The 25,233-nt window shown below is 37.3% G+C and overlaps 1 long non-coding RNA gene and 1 other non-coding gene across 4 annotated transcripts in view; both read left to right on the forward strand.

Annotated features, from left to right (window-relative positions):
• The window catches only part of LOC105499414 (uncharacterized), a 41,695-nt gene extending 20,617 nt beyond the window's left edge, over positions 1-21,078 (forward strand). For all 3 annotated transcript variants that reach the window (XR_011616910.1, XR_011616912.1, XR_011616911.1), the window contains one exon: positions 19,415-21,078. This is a non-coding gene — a long non-coding RNA (uncharacterized lncRNA). The remainder of the gene's footprint in view (positions 1-19,414) is intronic.
• On the forward strand, positions 11,152-11,254 carry LOC112423335 (U6 spliceosomal RNA). Its single transcript, XR_003013786.1, has one exon. It is a non-coding gene; the product is annotated as a U6 spliceosomal RNA (small nuclear RNA).
• Positions 21,079-25,233: the final 4,155 nt, after the last annotated feature.

The following is a 25,233-nucleotide window of genomic DNA, read 5'->3' on the forward strand; positions in this document are numbered from 1 at the left end:
AACCAACAACATCAAAATGCACAATGATCGAAAATACACAGAAAGATTTGAAATAATTTCACCTTACATTGTGCCATACATTAGTCTCAGCAAATGTCAAAGCGCTAAAAGAACATTGAGTATGTACTCTAACCACAATGCAATTCAGCTGGCAATATGTAGCAAAAATTAATCAGAATATACTGTTTAAAAAATTTAAAAATGAGCTTCAAAAATAAATCATTGATCAAAAAATAAATAGGAGGAAAAATAATTTTTGAGTTAATTATATTAAAACATTAATAAATTCATATTTAGAGAAAAATGTGTAGAATTAAACAATGTATTTTTTAAAAGAACAACTGAACATAAAGAAATTAGAAATAGAACAAAAAAGAATCCTAATAGTGTGAAGAAGGAAATGATTAAAATAATGGCAAACATTAATAAAATAAAATACATACATACTAGATAAATTATCTTCAAAGTTCAAAACTGGAAAGACACTTTAAATTCATACCCTCATACAAGAATAACCATGACCAAAAAAATTAAAGTTAGAAATAATAAAGTGGTCCTTAGCATAAATTTTATAAACAGTTAATAGATAATATGATGATAATATGGAAAACTTTATGCAAAATAATTAGAAATATTTGATGATTAAATTTGAAATAATCAAGTTTATAGAAAAATATAAATTTCAAATCAAATCCCAAAAGGAATAGAAAATCAAAATAGTTCTATAGGTACCACTGGTGAATTCTATTAAACATTTAGGAAAGAAACAATGCTAATATGCCACAAATACTTTCAGAAAACTTTAAAAAAGAAACAACTTCAAACTACTTTATGAAGTATCCTTTATATATAAACATAAGCATAGTAGCAAAGAGAGAAATTTTAGCAAATATAGAAAAGATTAATAAAAATCTACAGAAAAATAAGTGTATATGTTTGTGTGTATAAGGTAGCATGACTAATTCAAAATTAGTCTGTACATTTGACTATTTCAAAATATTAATCAACGTAATTCACTGTATTAATATAAAAATTGATGAAAATCCTATGATCATCTTACAGTATCTCTTTCATTTTTATTTTTTTCAATCAGTAGCTCTCATTTTAATTATTATTAGGTGCTTCAATTTTTACATGTTGATCATCTCAAACATACTATTTTCTTTTTTTTAACCTTTCTTTGTTTTTGAGACAGAGTCTCCCTCTGTCACCCAGGCTGGAGTGAAGTGGCATGATCTCAACTCACTGCAACCTTCGCTTCCCTGGCTCAAGCAATTCTCCTGCCTCAGCCTCCCATGTAGCTGAGAATAAAGGCGCCTGCCACCACACCACACCTGGCTAGTTTTTGTATTTTTAGTAGAGACAGGGTTTCACCCTGTTGGTCAGGTTGGTCTCGAACTCCAGACTCCAAGTGATCCACCCACCTCTGCCTCCCAAAATGCTGGAATTACAGGTGTGAGCCACTGTGCCCAGTCTAACCTTTTTATTACTATTACTATTACTATTATTATTATTATTATTATTATTATAGTTTAAGTTCTAGGGTACATGTGCACAACGTGCAGGTTTGATACATAGGTATACACGTGCCTTATTGGTTTGCCGCACCCATCAACTCATCATTTACATGATGTATTTCTCCTAATGCTATCCCTCCCCCAGCTCCCCACCCCACGACAGGCCCCAGTGTGTGATGTTCCCTGCCCCATGTCCAAGTGATCTCATTGTTCAATTCCCATCTATGAGTGAGAAAATGCAGTGTTTGGTTTTCTGTTCTTGCGATAGTTTGCTGAGAATGATGGTTTCTAGCTTCATCCATGTCCCTGCAAAGGACATGAACTCATCCTTTTTTTATGGCTGCATAGTATTCCATAGTGTATTTGTGCCACATTTTCTTAATCCAGCATATCATCGATGGACATTTGGGTTGGTTCCAAGTCTTTGCTATTGTGAATAGTGCCGCGATAAACATACGTGTGCATGTGTCTTTATAGTAGCATGATTTATGATCATTTGGGTATACACTCAGTAACGGGATTGCTGGCTCAAATGGTAATTCTAGTTCTAGATCCTTGAGGAATCACCACACTGTCTTCCACAATGGTTGAACCAATTTACGCTCCTGCCAAGAGTGTAAAAGCTTTAAAATTTCTTCACATCCTCTCCAGCATCTGTTGTTTCCTGACTTTTTAATGATTGCCATTCTAACTGGCATGAGATGGTATCTCATTGTGATTTCGATTTGCATTTCTCTGATGACCAGTGATGATGAGCATTTTTTCATGTGTCTGTTGGCTGCATAGATGCCTTCTTTTGAGAAGTGTCTGTTCATATCTTTTGCCCACTTTTTGATAGGGTTGTTTGTTTTTTTCTCATATATTTGTTTGAGTTATTTGTAGATTCTGGATATAAGGGCTTTGTCAGATGGGTAGGTTGCAAAAATTTTCTCCCATTCTGTAGGTTGCCTGTTCACTCTGATGGTAGTGTCTTTTGCCATGCAGAAGCTCTTTAGTTTAATTAGAACTCATTTGTCTATTTTGGCTTTTGTTGCCACTGCTTTTGGTGTTTTAGTCATGAAGTTCTTGCCCATGCCTATGTCCTGAATGATATTGCCTAGGTTTTCTTCCAGGGTTTTTATGGTTTTAGGTCTAACATGTAAGTCTTTAATCCATCTTGAATTAATTTTTGTATAAGGTGTAAGGAAGGGATCCAGATTCAGCTTACTACATATGGCTAACCAGTTTTCCCAGCACCATTTACTAAATAGGGAATTCTTCCCCATTTCTTATTTTTGTCAGGTTTGTCAAAGATCAGATGGTTGTAGATGTGTGGCATTATTTGTGAGGCCTCTGTTCTGTTCCATTGGTCTATATATCTGTTCGGTAACAGTACCATGCTGTTTTGGTTGCTGTAGCCTTGTAGTATAGTTTGAAGTCAGGTAGTGTGATGCCACCAGCTTTGTTCTTTTTGATTAGGATTGTCTTGGCAATGCAGTTTTTGTTCCATATGAACTTTAATGTAGTTTTTTTTTTTTTTTTTTTCCAATTCTGTGAAGAAAGTCATTGGTAGCTTGATGAGGATGGCATTGAATCTATAAATTACTTTGGGCAGTATGGCCATTTTCACAATACTGATTCTTCCTATCCATAAGCATGGAATATTCTTCCATTTGTTTGTGTCCTCTTTTATTTCATTGAGCAGTGACTTGTAGTTGTCCTTGAAGAGGTCCTTCACATCCCTTATAAGTTGGATTCCTAGGTATTTTATTCTCTTTGTAGCAATTGTGAATGGGAGTTCACTCATGATTTGGCTCTCTGTTTGTCTGTTAATAGTGCATAGGAATGCTTGTGATTTTTGCACATTGATTTTGTATCTTGAGACTGCTGAAGTTGCTTTTCAGCTTAAGGAGATTTGGGGCTGAGACAATGGGGTTTTCTAAATATACAATCATGTCATCTGCAAACAGGGACAATTTGACTTCTTCATTTCCAAACTGAATACCCTTTATTTCTTCTCTTGCCTGATTGCCCTGGCTAGAACTTCCAACATTATGTTGAATAGGAGTTGTGAGATAGTGCATTCCTGTCTTGTGCTGGTTTTCAAAGGGAATGCTTCCACTTTTTGCTCATTCAGTATGATATTGGCTGTGGATTTGTCATAAATAGCTCTTATTATTTTGAGATACGCTCCATCAATACCTAGTTTTTTGAGAGTTTTTAGCATGAAGGGTGGTTGAATTTTGTCGAAGGGCTTTTCTGCATCTATTGAGATAATTATGTGGTTTTTGTTGTTGGTTCTGTTTATGAGATAGATTATGTTTATTGATTTGCATTTGTTGAACCAGCCTTGCATCCCAGGGATGAAGTCGACTTGATCGTGGTGGATAAGTTTTTTTTGATGTGCTGCTGGACTCGGTTTACCATTATTTTATTGAGGATTTTTGCATCAATGTTCAGCAGGGATATTGGCCTAAAATTCTCTTTTTTCGTTGTGTCTCTGCCAGGCTTTGGTATCAGGAGATGCTGGCCTCATAAAATGAGTTAGGAAGGATTCCCTCTTTTTCTATTGATTGGAATAGTTTCAGAAAGAATGGTACCATCTCCTCTTTGTACCTCTGGTAGAATTTAGCTGTGAATTTGTCTGGTCTTGGATTTTTTTTTTTTTTGGTTGGTAGGCTATTAATTATTGTCTCAATTTCAGAGCCTGTTATTGGTCTATTCAGAGATACACCTTCTTCCTGGTTTAGTCTTGGGAGCCTATTTGTGTACAGGAATTTATGCATTTCTTCTAGATTTTCTAGCTTATTTGCATAGAGGTGTTTACAGTGTTCTCTGATGGTAGTTTGTATTTCTGTGGGATCAGTGGTGATATCCCCTTTTTCATTTTTTATTGCGTCAATTTGATTCTTCTCTCTTTTCTTCTTTGTTAGTCTTACTAGCAGTCTATCAATTTTGTTGATCTTTTCAAAAAACCAGCTCCTGGATTCATCGATTTTTTGAAGGGTTTTTTGTGTCTCAATCTCCTTCAGTTCTGCTCTGATCTTAGTTATTTCTTGCCTTCTGCTAGCTTTTGAATTTGTTTGCTCTTGCTTCTCTAGTTCTTTTAATAGTGGTGTTAGGATGTCGATTTTAGATCTTTCCTGTTTTCACTTGTGGACATTTAGTGCTATAAATTTCCCTCTACACACTGCTTTAAATGTGTCCCAGAGATTCTGGTACATTGAGTCTTTGCTCTCATTGGTTTCAAAGAACATCTTTATGTCTGCCTTCATTTCGTTATTTACCCAGTAGTCATTCAGGAGTAGTTGTTCAGTTTCCATGTACTTGTGCTGTTTTGAGTGAGTTGCTTAGTCTTGAATTCTAATTTGATTGCACTGTGGTCTGAGAGACAGTTTGTTGTGATTTCTGTGATTTCTGTTCTTTTACATTTGTTGAGGAGTGCTTTACTTCCAATTTTAGAACAAGTGTGATGTGGTGCTGAGAAGAATGTAGATTCTGTTGATTTGGGATGGAGAGTTCTGTAGATGTCTATCAGATCTGCTTGTTGCAGAGCTGAGTTCAGGTCCTGGATATCTTTGTTAACCTTCTGTCTTGTTACTCTGTCTAATATTGACAGTGGGATGTTAAAGTCTCCCATTATTATTGTGTGGGAGTCTAATTCTCTTTGTAGGACCTAAGGACTTGCTTTATGAATCTGGGTGCTACTTTATTGGGTGCATATATATTTAGGATACTTAGTTCTTCTTGTCGAATTGATCCCTTTACCTTTATGTAATGGCCTTTGATCTTTGTCTCTTTTGATCTTTGTTGGCTTAAACTGTTTTATCAGAGACTAGGATTGCAATCCCTGCTTTTTTGTTTGTTTGTTTGTTTTTGCTTTCCATGTGCTTTGCAGATTTTCCTCCATCCCTTTATTTTGAGCCTGTGTGTTTTTGCATGTGAGATGGGTCTCCTGAGTACAGCACACTGGTGGGTCTTGACTCTATACAATTTGTCATTCTGTGTCTTTTAATTGGGGCACTTAGCCCATTTACATTTAAAGTTAATATTGTTATGTGTGAATTTGATCCCATCATTATGTTGTTCATTAGTTATTTTGCCCATTAATTGATGTAGTTTCTTCATAGTATCGATGGTCTTTACAATCTGGCATGTTTTTGTAGTGGCTGTTAGTGGTCGTTTCTTTCCATGTTCATTGTTTCCTTCAGGAACTCTTGTAAGGCAGGCCTGGTAGTGACACAACCTCTCAGCATTTGCTTGTCTGTAAAGGATTTTATTTCTCCTTCACTTATGAAGCTTAGTTTCTTCATAAGCTTAGTTTCTTCATAAATTCAGAGTTGAAAATTCTTTTCTTTAAGAATATTGAATATTGGCACCCACTCTCTTCTGGCTTGTAGGGTTTCTGCTGAAAGATTCACTATTAGTCTGATGAGCTTCCCTTTGTGGGTAACTCGACGTTTCTCTCTGGCTGCCCTTAACATTTTTTCCTTCATTTCAACCTTGGTGAATATGACAGTTACGTGTCTTGGGGTTGCTCTTCTCGAGCAGAATCTTTGTGGTGTTCTCTGTATTTCCTGAATTTGAATGTTCACCTGCCTTGCTAGGTTGGGGAAGTTCTCCTGGATAATATCCTGAAGAGTGTTTTCTAATTTGGTTCCATTCTCTCCATCACTTTCAGGTACACCAATCAAACATAGATTTGGTCTTTTCATGTATTCCCATATTTCTTGGAGGCTTTGTTCATTTCTGTTTACTCTGTTTTCTCTAAACTTCCCTTATCACTTTATTTCATTAGTTTGATCTTCAATCACTGATACCTTTCTTCCACTTGATTGAATCGGCTACTGATGCTTGTGCATGCATCACGAAGTTCTCGTGCTGTAGTTTTCAGCTCCATCAGGTCATTTAAGGTCTTCTCTACACTGTTTATTCTAGTTAGCCATTTGTCTAATCTTTTTTCAAGGTTTTTAGCTTCCTTGTGATGGGTTCGAACATCCTCCTTTAGCTCGGAGAAGTTTGTTATTACTGACCTTCTGAAGCCTACTTCTGTCAATTTGTCAAAATCACTCTCCGTCCAGCTTTGTTCCATTGCTGGCAAGGAGCTGAATCCTTTGGAGGAGAAGAGGTGCCCTGATTTTTAGAATTTTCAGCTTTTCTGTTCTCGTTTCTCTGCATCTTTGTGGTTTTATCTACCTTTGGTCTTTGATGGTGGTGACCTACAGATAGGGTTTTGGTGTAGATGACATTTTTGTTGATGTTGATGCTATCCCTTTCTGTTTGTTAGTTTTCCTTCTAACAGTCAGGTCCATCAGCTGCAAGTCTGTTGGAGTTTGCTGAAGTCCACTCCAGACCCTGTTTGCCGGGGTATCACCAGTGGAGGCTGCAGAACAGCAAATATTGCTGCCTAATCCTTCCTCTGGAAGCTTGTTCCAGAGGGGCAGATGCCTATATAAGGTGTCTGTCGCCCCCTACTGGGAGGTATCTCCCAGTGAGGTTACACGGGGGTGTCAGGGACCCACTTGAGGAGGTAGTATGTCGGTTCTCAGAGCTCAAACGCCATGCTGGGAGAACCATTCCTCTCTTCAGAGCTGTCAGACAGGGACATTTAAGTCTGCAGAAGTTTTCTGCTGCGTTTTGTTCAGCTATGCCCTGCCCACAGAGGTGGAGTCTAGAGGCAGTAGGCCTTGTTGAGCTGTGGTGGGCTCTGCCCAGTTCAAGCTTCCTGGACTCTTTGTTTGCCTACTCAAGCCTCAGCAATGGTGGACGCCACTCCTCCAGCCAGTATGCCACCTTGCAGCCTGGCAGATCAATCTCAGACTGCTGCGCTAGCAGTGAACAAGGCTTTGTGGGGGTGGGACCCGCCAAGCCAGGCACAGGAGAGAATCACCTTGTCTGTCAGTTGCTAAGACCCTGGGAAAAGTGCAGTATTTTGGCGGGGGTGTTCCGTTTTTCCAGGTAGTCTGTCACAGCTTCCCTTGGCTAGGAAAGGGAAATCCCCAGACCCCTTGTGCTTCCTGGGTGAGGCGACGCCCCACCCTGCTTCAGCTCACCCTCCGTGGGCTGCGCCCACTGTCCAATCAGTCCCAGTGAGATGAACCCTTGTTCATCTGAGGTACCTCAGTTGGAAATGCAGAAATCACCCATCTTCCGCGGTGATCGCACTGAGAGCTGCAGACTGGAGCTGTTCCTATTTGGCCATCTTGGAACACCCCTAAAGTATTTTTAAAATAATTTCATCTCACAGTAATGATTTAAAAAATGCTACTAGCATCCTAAATTCAGAAGAAAATTACATTAATCTGATAAAATATAAGTAGAAAAAACATTTACAACAACCATCATGTATAATAATAAAATGTTGAATGACAAGAATTCCCAGTACAGATGCTTTCACTCAATATTGTTCTGGAAATCTTAGTACAAAAATAAAACAATAAATAACTTTGTCAGGATGAGAAAACATAAATAAAAGCCAAGGAGTTTGAGACCTGCCTGGGCAATATAGGGAGACCTCATTTCAACAAAAAGAAAAAAAAGGTAGCCAGGCATAGTGATGCACACTTATAGTCCTAGCTACTCGAGGGACTTAGGTGGGAGGATTGCTTGAGTCCAAAAGATCAAGGCTGCAGTGAGCCAAGATCATGCCACAGCACTCCAGCCTGGGCAACATGGCGAGACTTTGTCTCAAAACAAAGTCATTATTTGCAGAAGATATAATCCACAAGAAAATCCACCAGAATCTACAGATAAGTTATCAGAACTGACACATTAGAATAGCAAGATTGGTAGTTACAAAGTCAATATTTTTTTTTAATTTGTATTTTTATATTCAAGCAATGAAAAATAAGAAGGTGTGATCTTTTAAATGTCATTTATAATAAAAAAATCAAATGCTTAAAAATAAATTTAACAGAATACATGCAAGACTTCTAAACAGAAAACTATAAAAATAGTATTGACACAAAAACCTTAATAAATAGGAGACAAATCATAGTAATAGGATGAAAAATGTGAATTATATCTGAATCAATCTATGAATTTGATTCAGTATCAATCAAAATTGTGAAAATTTGCTTTTTCTTCTGAGATGTGTGTGTGTATGTGTGTGTATGTGTGTCTTATAACTTAATGAACTGATTCTAAAATGTATGTGATAATGGAAAGAGCCAACAAGATTTGAAGAAGCCTTTAAGAAGGAAAAATTGAGTGAATGCATGTTATATTAGATATCAATACTTATAAATCTATAGAAATTAGATCATCATAGAGTTAAGCTAAGAATAGACAAAAGGCCAAATGAATGGAGTCTAGAAACAGGCCCATGACAATATGGACCTACAGTGACAGTCATGACACTAGAGAAGTGTAAAATGAACAGTCTTTCAATGAATATGATTGGATAATCAACTATTCCTATGAAAAAATAATAAAACTGACCCCTACTCATACATTCACAAATATCAAATATAGGTTTATTGTCAATCTAAATGAAAAAGAAAAAATGATGAAATTTCTAGAAGATAATATGGCAGAATACAGGGCACTAAAATAATCACAGAGGAAAAACTAATAAAATTAACTTTATCAGAATAAAGAATATTTATACATATGTTCATCAGAGAAGATTTAATGATGGACAAGAGAAGCCACAAAAAGGGAAAATATTAATAATGCTTTTAACCTACAATTCTGAAGGAATTATCCAAGTGTAGCAGCTACTCCTAGCTGAAAAGTAACCTTGGTGTATTTTAAGAATGTTAGTAACCTGAGCCATATGAAAGGGAGCATGATATATAACAAGACTCTAGCTTAGATAAATGAATGGTAAAGGCCTACATTAGAATTTCTAAGGGCACAGAACTAGAGATTTCCAGATAAAAGTAATATACGATGATGTCAGTGGGTGCAGACCTGAAACTGGAAGGGGTGGGAGATGTTGAGACAGTTAAAGTATCTCTGCCACCAGAGGCTGAAAATTAGAGAAGCCCCTAAAATGCCCATTGCAGCAATAACTTAAGTAACATGTGGTCAATCCCCAGAGCTTGTTTAGGGCAAGGAGTAAAGAAATAGTCTCACATACCAAAAAATATTTCTACAGAATGATTTTTCTAGATAGGCTGTACCAGGACCCAACTCGTCAGGAGTCAAATATGAACCAGGAGTCTGAATACCTCACAATTTATGTCACTTGTCATCACAGAATCAGAAAACTGCAATTCGCTTTGATGTTTTCCTTTATTATTTATTTTTCCATAGCATCTTAGCAAGTTTTATTTTAAATGCTTTTGCTTAAAAACAAAAAGAAAAGGAAAAAGAAATATTTTATCAAAATTGATAATTAATGTGAGGATTTGGGGGAGAAGAAGAAAACAAATCTGCCTACATTTTTTCAGAAGAGCTACAGTAGGTACAGCACCCTGGAGACGCAGCAAAGTCATGCCAGTTGGAGAAATGGGAGAGTGACAGAACCGAGGCTGTGAGTGGGATGAGTTCCCCACATCAAAGGCAGTCCTAGGAATAACTAAGATGGCTGTTTATGTTTCTCTCTCTCCCTCTCTCTCTCTCTCTCTACGTATATATAGAGAGAGACATATCTGTGCCCTTAGCAATTCTAATGTAGGCCTTTACCATTCATTTATCTAAGCTAGAATCTTGTTATATATCATGCTCCCTTTCATATGGCTCAGGTTACTAACATTCTTAAAATACACCAAGGTTACTTTTCAGCTAGGAGTAGCTGCTGCCCTTGGAAATCTCTCTCTCTCTATACACACACACACACACACACACACACACACACATATATATATATGATTAGGAATCAGAATGTTAAAAATTTCCCAAGTGCTCCTTATCTCAGACCCAGAATTATTCTCAATCTCTTTCATGACTGTCATGATTGCCTGTTCATGGCCTAATCTGGAGAAGTGTTCTGGGAAGCTGGAAAGTATGGCTATTGTGTATCTGAAAGGCATATTCAAGGCTTAATCTTTGGTAAGCGAGAGTGTTCAGATAAGTCTGCAGCTGGGAAGAGGCACCACTGGAAGATAGATAAGGTAAAAGGTTCTTGAGGCAACTCTAAAAACCATCTTTTGTCCAGTTGGGTCCCTGGCCTTTATGTTTTATATAGGTCCCTGGCCTATGTATTTTTACAATATGATCATTAGGGTTAGGGAATAAGGTTGACCAAGATTTCCCAGACATTTGAGTATAGATGAGTGCATAGCAGTATGCAGAGGGTCTATGAAGATACCCTAGATATTTTGGAGTATAAGCAATTACTTTGTGTTAGCATCAATGGATTATATTAAGCTAAAAGGATGATTTTAGCCACAAAATTGAACTAGTGAAAAAAATTAGGGGAACTATTCCATTTACAATTCCGTCAAAAATAAATAAACCAATAAGCTACTGGGAGTAAATGTGACCAAGGAAGTGAAAGAGCTTTATACCAGAAACAATAAACATTGAGGAAATAAATTAAAGATTACACAAATATATTAATAAATGGAAAGACATCCTGTTTTCATGGATTCAATTAATATTTAAATGTCCATACTGCCCAAAGGGATCCAGAGATTCAGTGCAATCCTTCTTAAAATTCTAATGTCATTCTTCATAGATATAGGGGGAAAATATCCTAAAATTTTGCTTGCTTGGGCACCACATCTACTAAAATTGGAACAATATAGAAAAGATTAGCATGGCTCCTGTGCAAAGATGATATGCAAATTCATAAAGCATTGCACACTTTTTATAGTAATACTATTCACAATAGCAAAGACATGGAATCTACCCAGGTTTCCATCAACAGTGGATTGGATTTTTTAAAATGTAGTAAATACACTCCATGGAATACTATGCAGCTAAAAAAAAGAACACCATCATATCCTTTGCAGTAACATGAATACAGCTGCAGGCCATTATCTTAAGTGAATTAACACAGAAACAGCAAACCAAAAACTGCATGTTTTTACTTATGAGTGGGAGCTAGACATTGGGTACACACAGACAAAAAGGTGGGAGCAATAAACACTGAGGATTCTAACAGTGGAGAGAGAGAGAAGGGGGAAAGATTGGAAAACTACCTATCAGATACTATGTTCACTGCTTGGATGTTAGGATCATTAGAAGTCCAAACCTCAGCATCAGGTAATATACCCATGGATGAACTCTGCACACGTACCCCCCCCCCATGGAAGAACTCTGCACATGTACCCCTTGAATGTGGAATAAAATGAAAATTTTAATCCTAAAATTTTCATGGAACAACAAAAGATCCCAAATAACCAATGAAATCTTGTCCAAAATGTGCATAGGTGGAGGCATCCCACTACTAGGTTTCAAAATATATTACAAAACTATAGTAATCAAGGCAGCATGGTAATGGCATAAAAACAGATATACTGACCAATGGAATAGGATAGAGAGCCCAGAAATAAATCCACATATCTATGTTCTAGACCTAAAACTATGAAACTGCTAGAAGATAACATAGGGGAAAAGCTCTATGACATTGATCTGGAAAGGGATTTCTTGAATAGCACTCCTAAAGCCCAAGCAATAGAAGCAAAAGTATATTAATGGCATTACATCATACTAAAAAGTTTCTACACAGCAAAGGAAACAATATAGTGATGAGACAGCCCATGGATTGTGAGAAACTATTTGTCAATCATACTTTGATTAGGGGCTAATCTCCAAAATATATGAGAAACTCAGACTACTCAATAACAAGGAAACAAATAACCCTACTAAAAAATAGGCAAAGGACTTGAATAGACATTTGTCAAAAGAAGATATACAAAAGGCCAATAGATACATAAAAAAGTCAAACATCTCTAATCATCAAAGAAATGCAAATTAAAACCATAGTGAGATATCACCTTACCTCACACCTATTACATAGGTTATTATTTAAAGAATAAAAGATAACAAGTGCTGGCAAGGATGTGGAGAAAAAGGAATCCTGTTGTTGGTATTGTAAATTAGCACAACCATTTTGGAAACCAATATGAAGTTCCTCAAAAAACTAAAAATAAGATTATCATATTCAGCAATTCCACTTCTGGGTACATACCAAAGGGAATTTAAATCAGTAAGTTGAAGATATGTCTGTATACCAAATGACGATATGCCTTATTCCTAATAGCCAAGATATAAAAACAATCATCAAATGTATCAGCAAACAAATGGGTTTTTAAAATTTGATGTATATATACACTGTGGGATACTATTCAACATTAAAAAAAGAAAAAATTTCATCTTGACATTTATGACAACATGGATGAACCTGCAGGACATTATGTTAAGTGAAATAAGTCAGGCACACAAACACATACTGTATTATTTCACTTATACGTGGAATCTTAAAAAGTCGAGCTCATAGAAGTAGAGAGTAGAATGGCAGTTACCAGAGGTTGAGGGGCAGGGAGGATGGACAGGGAAAGGCAAGAAGTTAAGAGACATGGAGAAGACTATGGGAGAATGGAGGTGAAGACTGGAGTTATGAGACTGCAGGGCAACTACCAGAAGGTGGAAGAGGCAAAGGAAGGCTTCTTCCCTAGAGCTTTCATAGGGATTAGAGCTTTCATAGGGAGCATGAACCTGTGTATACCTTGATATTGATATCTAACTTCTAGAACTGTGAGAGTATACATTTCTGTTGTTTTAAGTTACCCCAGTTTTTGGCAATTTGTTACAGCAGCTCTACGAAACTAATATACAGGTCAATTGGTAACACATCTTGCTGTGTCTAGATTAATGCCTCAGTTCACGTGGAAAGGTCATGTGGTTAGCCATGAAAATTACGCTGAAGGCAAAGATGAAGATATAAAAGTTGGTGCTGAGATTTATGAGGATACTTTGTCCATTTTACTTTTGAGATTGCATTCTCCACCTGTAGATATTCTGAATTTTCTAGGCCAGACATAATACAGTTCACTTCTAATTAGGTAAAAATCACCTCATAAAATACAGCACTGCCTTTTCTGTATTTTGTCAATATCACTCCCAGAACTTTGTTTTATATGTATTATGTAGATTTACAAAATAGTGAAAATTATCAACATCTCTGAGAATGGGAAGTCTCTGGGTTTTTTCCTTAGCATCTTTTAGGATTAGTATAATGCCTGATTCATTATACTCATCTCAATATCCAATTAAAGTTTAGTGAATGAATCCGTTTTACATTTTTGTATCTTCCCTGTATCTCTTTGATATGGTTCTGTTCATTTGAAATTAAAGTATGAAACTATGACCTAAATAGGGTATAAGATGCTTGATCAATATTAAATAAAACTTAGGAACTACAAATTCAATTCACCTAAACCTACTCGTCTCAATGAAGAGCACAGGAAATTGTGTCCATTTAATTTCACTTTCCTCTGTAAGCCCATTCTTGATCTCTGGGATTTTGTTTCAATATTTGTATTTTAAATCAGAAATTGATTTTTCCACAGACATTTCTGATTTCTTTTTCTTAATCATTAATGAGGCAGTTTTACCAGACCAAGGTAAGTAAACCTACTAACAGGGTTATGCCATAGAGCTAAGATCTGTGGAGAAGTTCCAGCTGTTTATTTTTCCATCTCCCAGACAACTCCAGAAATGGGCATCCAAATGCCTTTTGAGTTATACTTTCCATTTCTACATCGAAAATGGAACTAGAATTTAGGGGGGAAAAAAAGGCCTCTGTATTTGAGCTGGCGGCCGACTGCTGTGTAATTATCATTGCTCTTCTTTATTAACTGCTCGCCTTCGCCTTATGTGGTGCTTTGTTGATAGATGTAACCTCAATCTTGTTGCTATGGTGACAGTAACAGTCGCTGAGAAGATTTTGTTTATGGTAAACAAATCCAGGCATATGCTTGAAGCCTGGTGGAATAGTTTTCCAGCTTCCCTTACACTGCTGTCCCTGAATGAAATCAAAGAGCTCCAACTGAAAAACCCACAGCCTGGATTTGAAATATAAAAAAATAGGAAACAGTCCTGAGATTATCGTTTATGTGTGTGGGAATGGCCCAGTAGGTATGTCTATGTTCACGAGTCAAAGCTCCCTGTTGAAGGGGGCTCTCTGTGCAACACACGCAGAGGAATTGACCTGAGAGTGAGAGAAAGCCTCGCACCCCGAGGGCTGTTGGCATCAATAGTGAAGTTGGGATGGTACATTAACATAATGACAAAAAATGCTTCTCTCTGTCCCTTACCAAATCCTCTCTGCTAGGCATGCTGAATTTTTATATATTGGAGAAAAAAATCCTTCCAGAACACTCTCATAAACACTGAAGTAAGACACATTCATCTCCCTTTCTTAAATTTTTTATGAACATGAACCACCATTTGAAGGAGAACAGTTGTCATGTAGATGGATGGAATTGAGGGTCAGATTTACTTCTCCGTGGTGAATGTATTTGTGGTTGGTCTGGTTTAAGTGGCCCAACACATTCCCTGGCTGTCTTTCCCTGTCTCTCTCACCTACCTCCTCAAATGTTTTTCTCTCCAATCTGACAACTGCTGTCTAAAATTAAAACCACCAAGTCTTTTCCCCTCACTTTTCTGTACTGTAAGGCTTTGATGGCTCACTTAAGAATGAAAACTTAAACATTTCAAAGAATGAAAATTTGAAAAGCATTATAATGAAATTGAAATGGTGTGTACAAACCATCTGCTATTTATGGCCAATAGTGTGCACAAATTAGAGACCATTACTTGGTACCAAAACATACAGGAAGAAAGTGGACTGCCTAGCTGCAATGGGAAATCTTTCAGTAGAGAACAGAAGGGCCATCAGCCTGAAATTCCAAGAACTACTTCTTCGGATTTCATAACAGTTCTTGAAAACTAGTAGAATCTTGCTTGTTCGTTCTTTTCGCCACCAGTCAAAGGGCTTTACTTACCCTTGTTCTCAGGTCTCAGGGTCCCCAGGTGTGTGGCTCTACAGAACAGTTGAGCCTTAACACAGAAATGCAGGAAGCCAATTTTTAATCCCTCAGAGAGAATTAAACTTCCTGCTAAATATTTTCTTGTTTTAACCTTTTACTTGGGTAGTTGTCTCATAAGCGCACACTGAGAATACAATGTTGCAGGGTTTTGCGTAGCTTATTAACTCGTGTTCTCCAGTGATGGGGTCCGGTGATGCTAGGGCAAAGAGTTTAGGCCAACATTAAAGTGATTTCTCTGCTAAGTACATGAATTAGCATTTCATTGGTTGGAGGCAGGTATTTATTTTGATTTAACTTCGTAAGGTGGCAAAAACAAAAAGTATCTTCTTGATAAAGAACCTGGAAATTAAACAGTAATAATAATAATGATAATAATAATAGTTAATAAAATAAAGTGTAGTTTTTCAATTTAAAACAGAATTTTTTCTTTCATAAGGTCAAAGAAAGATGCCTTAACTGGGATTCCCGGCATGCTGCCCACTCACAAACTTGGTTTGTACCCACTGATCTCCTACTTCCGTTTCTGGAAACTTCATCTATCATTTACCATCCTGTCTGTCAATCCCTAGGGTCCTCCTTTTCTTTTGTAATTGTTCAAACATCATCTATTCATACATACATGCAAACACACACACACACTCCAGCTTTTTTCTGATTTCTTTTCTAACTCCTTAGGGAGGTTAGTCTTCTTTTCACTATCATACCATTCAGCAGCTCATTATTACGACACTACATTATGAACTATTGTTTGTGAATAACATCATGTTGGTCAGTGGCTGAGTGAGCCTCTTGGCAACTGCCATCTCATCTTCTTCTTTACAAGTCCCAGTTAAAATATAGGTACTGTTGGTCACGCATGGGCTGGAGAAACTGGGATGTACAGATATCACACAGATCCAGGAGTCACAATTTGAATTCATGTCAGTCTCACTACAGAGGTTGTGTTCTTAATCATGACACTGAAAGATGTTTTAGCAAGAACGCTTTGTTCTTGAGCCATGGAACTTGTTTCCCTGCTTTTCCTGATTAAGCCAGTCTGAGAATCTTAGAAGAAAACTTCAAAGATTAATTTACCTTTTCCCTTTAGAAGATGGAACCAAAAGCTGGCCATAAACAGTCAGTCCCTGAACTGTCCCTTTTTATCCCCACCATATGTCTCTAGATCTGCTTAGGGAATTTCAGTTATGCCCTCCCCCAATTAAATACACCTCCAAACATGTCTTCCCATCCTAATAGCATTATAATCCTATTTATTTGAAAAACTTAATTTAAGGGTGGTGGTTGATCTTCATTTGAGCTTTATGTTCTATCCTGAAAAACACCATGTAATGGCAGGGCAGGAGGAAAGAATTCAGGACTAGCATGCCACCACTATTCCATCATTAAATTTAACAATATTTCACGTTCAGTCTCTTCTATAAAGATTTGACTATAGCAGATTATAAGCTCTTTCTCACTTCATAGTTCTAAAGATTTTTACATTTTAAGAAAGAGCAGTGGCTCATGCCTGTAATCCCAGCACTTTGGGAGGCCAAGGTGGGTAGATCACAAGGTTAGGAGTTCGAGACCAGCCTGGCCAATATGGTGAAACCCCGTCTCTACTAAAAATACAAAAAAATTAGCCAGACATGGCAGTGGGCACCTGTAGTCCCAGCTACTCAGGAGGCTGGGGCAGAAGAATCGCTTGAACCTGGGAGGCGGAGGTTGCAGTGAGCTGAGCTCATGCCACAGCACTCCAGCCTAGGTGACAGAGCGAGACTCTGTCTCACAAAAAAAAAAAAAAAAAAAAAAAAGAAGAAGAAGAAGAAGAAGAAAGAAAGAAGTATGAGGGTATTGAGGGATGAAGAGATGGAGCACAGGGGATTTTCAGGCACTGAAACTCTTTTGTATGACACTATATGGGTTGATACCTGGCATTATACATCTGTCAAAGCCCAAAGAACTATATAACACAAGAGGGACCCCAATGTAAACTAAAAACTTTAACTTATATAATTTCTCAGTGTTTGTTCATCAAATATACAGTAATAATGCAAGGTATTAACTATAGAAAAAATTATGATGGAAGGTGTTGGGGCATGTGGAATTGTACTTTCTGCTCAATTTTTCTGTAAAACTGTTCTGAAAAATACAGTCTATTAATTAGTGTTAAAAGAGAGAAGAAAAAATATATATGCCCAAATACTGGCAAAGAGAAATGAAAACTGAAGAGTGTCAGTGATTGAAGGTAAGGCAATTGGACTCTTCCAAGTCCTTAGTGACACTTCTACCAGTTTCTGAAAATGTTTGAATGGTTATGTCCATCCATATACACCAGCCATACGGGCTATGAAGTGGATTGAATTCAAAGAGTCTTGTGAAGTAACAGACAGTTGGACATCCCTCCTCCTCTCCCCCAAAAAAACCAATTTGCCTATGCTTCGGTTTCTATAAAATGCACAGATGTGCTAGCATTTAGCTGCCTCCCTGGGGTGCAGTAAAAGTGTTGTTCTGAAGTGTTTCAAGACTAGTGCATCCCAGGGCCTGGCACTGTGGTGGGACTCAAGGGAAGAGATAAAACACAAATAGAAAAGCAGTATTACTTGGGAAATTGTAGTTTAACACATGTGACAGGCAGTCTCTTCCTGTTTTCTAAGATGTCTTCCTTATTGCTTTAAGACAAAGTCTTCATGATATCAGAGTCATATTATTCCCTTCCTTTTTCCACACCTTGATTCACTCTTCCATCTTTGAGTAAGAGGAAGAAAATTAGGTGAAGATCATGTGTGTAGTTTTCAACCAAAATTTTGCGTGCACTTTAACTGTCAGCTCCAGAGCTAGCATCGCCTCCACTTTCCCATGTATAAAGCCTAGACATCCTTCAGAGCTGGGCTCAAATCCCCTTCCTAAGCCTGCATTCTATTAGTGATCCTTACCCCTTCTTTCAGCTCCTCACTGAGCACTTCATCCCTGCAGTTTGGAATTTGACTACATGCTGCTGGTTTATAAATTGTACATTCAATTTATAACTTGCCTAAAATGAAAGAAATCTACATGTATATGTGTGTGTGTGTATATATATATATATATCTACCACTCTATATGTCTATCTTCCTAAAGATAGGACCTTTACCTTTTACATCTGTTGAATTTCCACTCCTACCTACCCTCAACTCCTGCCACTGTGTGTGCATTGAAGACAAAGCAATATGTGGACGATTTTAAAGAAAATATAAACCTATATGTCTTTCAGTCTTACCTATCTTTCTTCTTAATCAGGCCCTGAAACTTAAAATTTTCACTGTTACCCTCCCTAGGCCTAATGGGTTGACTTTGACATTCTATTTGATATTTATGGGAGGAACTTTCTTTCAGTCATCGATTAAGACAGATGTTATTGTTTTATGCTGAGATTTTAGTAGAGCTAGGCATCCCATTTAAATGAGGAACTTGAGTAGAGTTCTTATTTGAGTAGTGAAGAAGAAGTGATAGCAAAGCTGTGGGACATAGGCTCAGTAACATTAGATCAGTTTGGAGAATCACCTGCATTGTAGGCCCCTGAGAGACAGCATGGCCCAGGGAAAGAAAAAAGCACTGGAGGTACAACTACCTTCCCCAACACATCAAACTTTATGGTACGTTTCTTAACCTCCATGAAACTGAACATCTGCAAAAGGGGTTTGTTTCTGTATAACATGAACTTGTGAAGGCCATATAAGATAATACCCAAGAAAGTGGTTGCAAACTGTAATATAAAGGTATAGATTTGTTGGTGATAAACCAGAGGGCAACATGACATTATTTTCTGCCTTGGGAAGGTTAGAAGTAGGGCGGGGTGGGGAAGGTGAATTCTAGAAAAATAAGAGGTCACCAGTTACAAAATTTCCCTACTTTATTTCTTTAGGATTAACGCTGTTTGAAGCCAAATAATTTAAAATAGCTCAAACTAACATTTGTGATTGTTCAGTTCAGTTCACTTTCTTTGTTTTCTAGATAATGAAATTTTGTCACAGAATAAGCGCAAGTCCATGTCTCACCACATGAAGAGTAACACACTCATCTGTGTGACTCTTGGCGTATAAAACTACCACCTGCAGAACTTGGACAAGTTGTTTGATGTCTCTGAGAATCTAGTTGAAGCATGTAAAATTCTTCAAATTATTAGACCTGACTTTGGATAACTTTTTTTCTTTATTGATTTCCTTGGCCATAGTTTTTATTCTCACCATGGGAATCTTGAAGATTATCTGGAAAAGATCTGTCAATGTACTTATTTTCTCCCCAGTATTGATTCAACTTCTTTGCCTAATCTGAATTAACTAGTATATATATTAACTATATAACAGCAACAACATGTGTAGGTCACATGTATTTATGCTGAACTTTGCTTTTATAAAGTTTTTGTTTTCTTTAAAAATATTTGCATTTTTAAAGTTTTTGTACTACAGAGGCATTTTCTGCAAAGGAGAAGGATAAATTTTCTCTTATGAGGAAGACCTTTGTTTGTTTGTTTTTGTTTTGAGATGGAGTCTCATCCTGTTGCCCAGGTTGGAGTATGGTGGTGCGATCTCGGCTCACTGCAACCTCCTCTTCCCAGGTTCAAGTGATTCTCCTGCCTCAGCCTCCCAAGTAGCTGGGACTATAGGCGTGTGCCACCACATCCAGCTAATTTTTTATTTTTAGTAGAGACAGGATTTCACCATGTTGAGCAGCCTGGTCTCCAACGAGGAAGACTTTTCTATGAACTCTTCTCAATCACTTTCATTTTCAAGAACTTATTCTCTCTTGTGAAATTCTATAATAAACAACAGACTCATCCAAAGGCTTTTTTATTTTTATTTTTTTGTCACAAAACAGATCATTAGTCAATTACCTAGTGTTTACTGAGGGCTTACCATGTGTTAGATAAAAGATGTAAGAGGAGGCATAAGACCCTGCCCTATTCAGGGAGGTAAGCTGTATGCTGCACAGAAACAAAAGGAACCTATGATGTCAGTCAAACAAAACTCCAGCAATGACACAGGAAGTCCAGCAGACAGGTAATTGCACCAAATTTGGGAGCCCAGGGGAAGATGTGTGAAGCTGATTACATTAAGAATGTTCTGAGGAATATCAAGGTTTAAATCAGCAGAGTGGAGAACAGGAGATTATTATGGATGTGAAACCTGAAGGTCCAGAGGACACAGTTAGGCACAACAGATAACAAGGTCAGTGAGAAGACTGCCACAGCTGTAACAGAGGATTGGTCTGGGGTGATGAAGAAAGATGAGGCAGAAAAGCATTTTAGGATTAACTATGGAGCTCCTCTCCTGCCAAGATGAAAAGTCAAGACTTGTGTTGTGAGCACTGAATGTGTGAACAGAGGTTGCAGTTTCAGAGTTTGAGCACAGAGCTAGAGATATCTGAATTTGACTCTTGGCATAAAAAGCTACCACCTGCAGGACTTGGGCAAGTTGCTTTATTTCGTCAAGCCTTCACTTCTTCCAATATAAAATTGAATTAATAAAATAATATAGGTCTCCTATGAGATAAGGTCTTTTAATGGAGTAGGTGCTAAAAATATATTTTGCAATTCTTTTTTAGTATTAGTTATGGTTTTTGTTTGTTTTTGGATAGCAATTATGTTGATATGTAATTGTTTTTCTTCCGAGCTTCTCAGTAATTATCCAGGTCAGAATATGCCTTAGAATAATACATCTTTTTGAACCTAGTGTCATCATCCTACTAGTTTTTGGAGCCTACAAATTTTCCCTGATTATGGGATCATGGGCTTTGAATTACAATTTATCTCTAGTCAGTGATTTTTAACATTTTGGGAGTTATAACCTTTTGGAATGGTTTGACATTGTGGCATTTTTAAAAATTAAAAAGAAAACATAATATAAAACTTTACAATAAAAAATAGAAAGAAACATACAAATAATTTTGTTTTTATACTTAAGGAGTATAGCTGACTCAATGGGTAGACGTAATCAGCAACTTTAAAAGAGTTTTCTCCTTCAACAAAAATATTCCCCTCATTGACTTCCTATGGTGCCTGAAATTCTAGCATATGCTCTCCTCCTTAAGGAGCCATGGACCCAGCAGGAGCATATTGATACAATGATGGTTTTTACAGCATTATATTCCCTGGGAGGGGCAACACATTAACCAGTGAACACACCAAAAGGATGTGTATCATTTCATCTCTTACTGATCACATAGTCTGTTACTCTTCTCCAATAGTATGGAGATTCTTCAAAAGTAGCCAATGACAAAATAGGAATAATAGCAAATACTTATTGTACTTGCTGCATGCCAGGTATATACAATTCTCACAACAGTTTTTCGAGGTAGGTGCTATCACTGCCCTCATTTTACAGTTGAGGAAACTGAAGTACAGTGAGCTGCCTAACTTTCATATAATAAGTTATAGGTCTTGGATTTAAACTCAGGACCTCTGCCTCCAAGTCTGGTCCTTAACCATTATACAAACTGTCTTGGCCTTTGAAATGGTTACCTACTTCCTTCTCCAAGACTAATGATGGTAGCTTTTTGTGAGACATTAAAGAAATTAAGGTAGATCTGATGTATCTATAGTGAATGTCTTTGGTTGTATACATGTGTGTCCTCTCTGGGGATAGGAATTGCCTGGAAAGGGCAGCTACACTTCTGAAAGGCTATGTAAGGCCAGCAAAGTCACAGCCTAAATCAAGAGAAATAAAATAGTCTGGCTTCTTGTGCCTGAATGGCATAAAGGCATTAAAACTGAATGGCTAAGGGCATTTTCTTGACATTTTCACACTATAAAACCAAGTTCTCTATAACTCTCTATAGCCAAAATATTAGCCAGTAATGAAAATTATGTATTCATATTGTACCACATATTCTGGGAACCTAATTTTATCATCAGACACCTGCACAGAGATGCTAATACAGAAAATCAAAGCTAAACATCTCACATTACCCATACTTACCCAGCAGAAAAACTGATCCTGAAAAAGTGGAGCACAAAATAGGAGAGTTTTGATAGGGGAAAGGCTGAAAATGAGAATTAAGGGAACATGAGAGTCCAGAATATTTAAGAAGCAGAGCATATAATCAGAAAGGGCTCTAAAAGATGAGTAGAGAGGTGTAAAATATGGAGGACTTGGCCAGTTCTTGGCATATGTTATCTAAAAGTTTAGCAACCCAAAGATTGTATGCCAATAATTGTGGAAGACTACATTTTCAAAAGATGAGCAAAGCAATACACACTCTTCTATAGTGTAATGTTGCTGCTCCACCATCAAGTCTATTTCTTTACCCCTTTGAATCTGGGTGATCCAGGGCCAGCGACTATGTTGTGCAATATAGTGTGGCAGAAGTGACACTGTGAATCTAATGTCCATGATGAGAAGCCCAAGGTTCATGTAGTAGCCATGTATAGGTGTTCCTGTAGACAGCCTCAGATCCCAGCTGACAGCCAGCATCAACTTCTAGCCTTGTTAGAGAGCTATCTTGGATATCTAGACCAATCCATCCTTCTGATGATACCAGCTCTAGCTATTGTCTGAATGCAACCACATGAGAAGCTTTGAGCAAAAACTGTCTAGGTAAGTTCAGTCAGCGCTCAGAACTGTGAAGGTATTATTGGTTGGTGCAAAATTCATTGCAGTTTCAAATGCACCATTACAAGTAATGGCAGAAACAACAATTACTTTTGCACCAACTATATAATAAATTGTTATTTTAAGCTATTAAGTTTTAGGGTGGCTTGGTACACGGAAATGGTTAACCAGAATCCTAATGTAATGAAAGAGGATAAAGCTTAATGCCATCTAAACAGTTCCCAACAGCTAAAAACTAAGCAGAAGAAATATTAGGATATTAATACACCAGTATATAGCATTTATGAAGACACACTAGACATGCTTTCCCCTTGATGAGACCTTGAGTCTTCACTCCAGCAAGGACCACCATGTCTAATTCTTTAGAATAATAAAGGTTTACCTGCTTCATGAGATCTTTGGTTTTGTTCTTTTGAATCAATGCACTACAGAATCAGGCTAGAGATCTTCCAAGTCTATGCTTAACTGCAGCTTCTATGAGCACTTCCTTCTCTAATTCCACCTGACTAGTCATGAAGTCCCATTAGGAGATACAGAATAACAGATAGGGAGAGCATTTTAAAAAACTTTTTATTTCCATCGATTTTTGGGAAACCGGTGATATTTGGTTACACAGGTAGGTTCTTTAATGGTGATTTGTGAGATTATGGTGTGCCCATCATCTGAGCAGTATACACTGAACTCAGTTTGTAGTCTTTTGCCCCTCACCCCCATCCCACCCTGTCCACTGAGTGCCCAAAGTCCATTGTATCATTCGTATGCCTTTGCATCCTCAACACTTAGCTCCCACTTTTGAGTGAGAACATATGATGTTTGGTTTCCCATTCCTTAGGTACTTCACTTAGAATGATAGTCTCCAATTCCATCCAAGTTGCTGTGAGTGCCATTAGTTTGTTCCTTTTTATGGTTGAGTAGTATTCCATTGTGTGTTCATATATATATACACACACATACACACACACACACACATTCTGGTTGTCTATATGTATAAGGGTGTGTGTGTGTGTGTGTGTGTATATATATATGTATCTGGTTGTCGATATAAATATATAGACACACACAATGGAATACTACTCATATACACACACCAAAATTTGTTTATCTACTCGTTGACTGATGGGCATTTGGGCTGGTTCTGCAATTGCAAATTGTGTTGCTATAAACATGCGTGTACAATTATCTTTTTTGTATAATGACTTCTTTTCCTCTGGGTAGATACCCATTAGTTAGATTGCTGGATCAAATGGTAGTTCTACTTTTAATTTTTTAAGGAATCTCCAGACTGTTTTCCATAATGGTTGTACTAGTTTACATTCCCATCAGCAGTGTATAAGTGTTGCCTTTTCATTGCATACACACCAACATCTATTATTTCTTGATTTTTGGTTTATGCAATCCTGCAGGACTAAGGTGGTACTGCATTGTGGTTTTCATTTGCAATTCCCTGATCATTAGTGATGTTGAACATTTTTTCATATGTTTGTTGGCCATTAGTGTATCTTCTTTTGAGAGTTGTCTATTCATGTCCTTTGCCTGTTTTCTGATGGGATTTTTTCTTGCTAATTTGTTTGAGTTTTTTGTAGATTCTGGAAATTAGTCCTTTGACAAATGTATAGATTTTGAAGGTTTTTTCCCACTCTGTGGGTTGCCTGTTTACTCTGCTGACTGTTCCTTTTGCTGTCCAGAAGCTCTTCAGTTTAATTAAGTCCCACATATTTACCTTTGTTTTTGTTGCATTTGCTTTTGGAGAGAACTTAGAAATAAATCCAAATACTTACAGCCAACAATCTTCAACAAAGCAAACAAAAACATAACGGAGGGAACAGACACCCTTTTCAACAAGTAGTGCTGGGATAACTGGCAAGCCACAATGTAGCAGAATGAAACTGGAACCTCATCTCTCACCTTATACAAAAATCAACTCAAGATGGATCAAGGACTTAAATGTAAGACCTGAAACCATAAAAATTCTAGAAGATAACAGGCAGAACATTTGAAACTAAACCAAGGGGCTGAGAATTCCACTTCCATTTTTCATTCTTCAACTACTGGTGATCATTTTTTATGAAGACAATAAAAAATTAATACGGTATTGACCAAAAGGAGATCCACTGAGCTAGGGAATTATATAGTGAGCTACTCTGTTTTTATCTTCATCTCCTAAATTTCTGTCAAATATTCTTCAGGTGTGCCATAAAAAATCATTTTAGGAACCTGCAAAAT

Source organism: Macaca nemestrina, chromosome 19, assembly GCF_043159975.1.
Source record: "Macaca nemestrina isolate mMacNem1 chromosome 19, mMacNem.hap1, whole genome shotgun sequence".
NCBI classification, from domain to species: domain Eukaryota; kingdom Metazoa; phylum Chordata; class Mammalia; order Primates; family Cercopithecidae; genus Macaca; species Macaca nemestrina.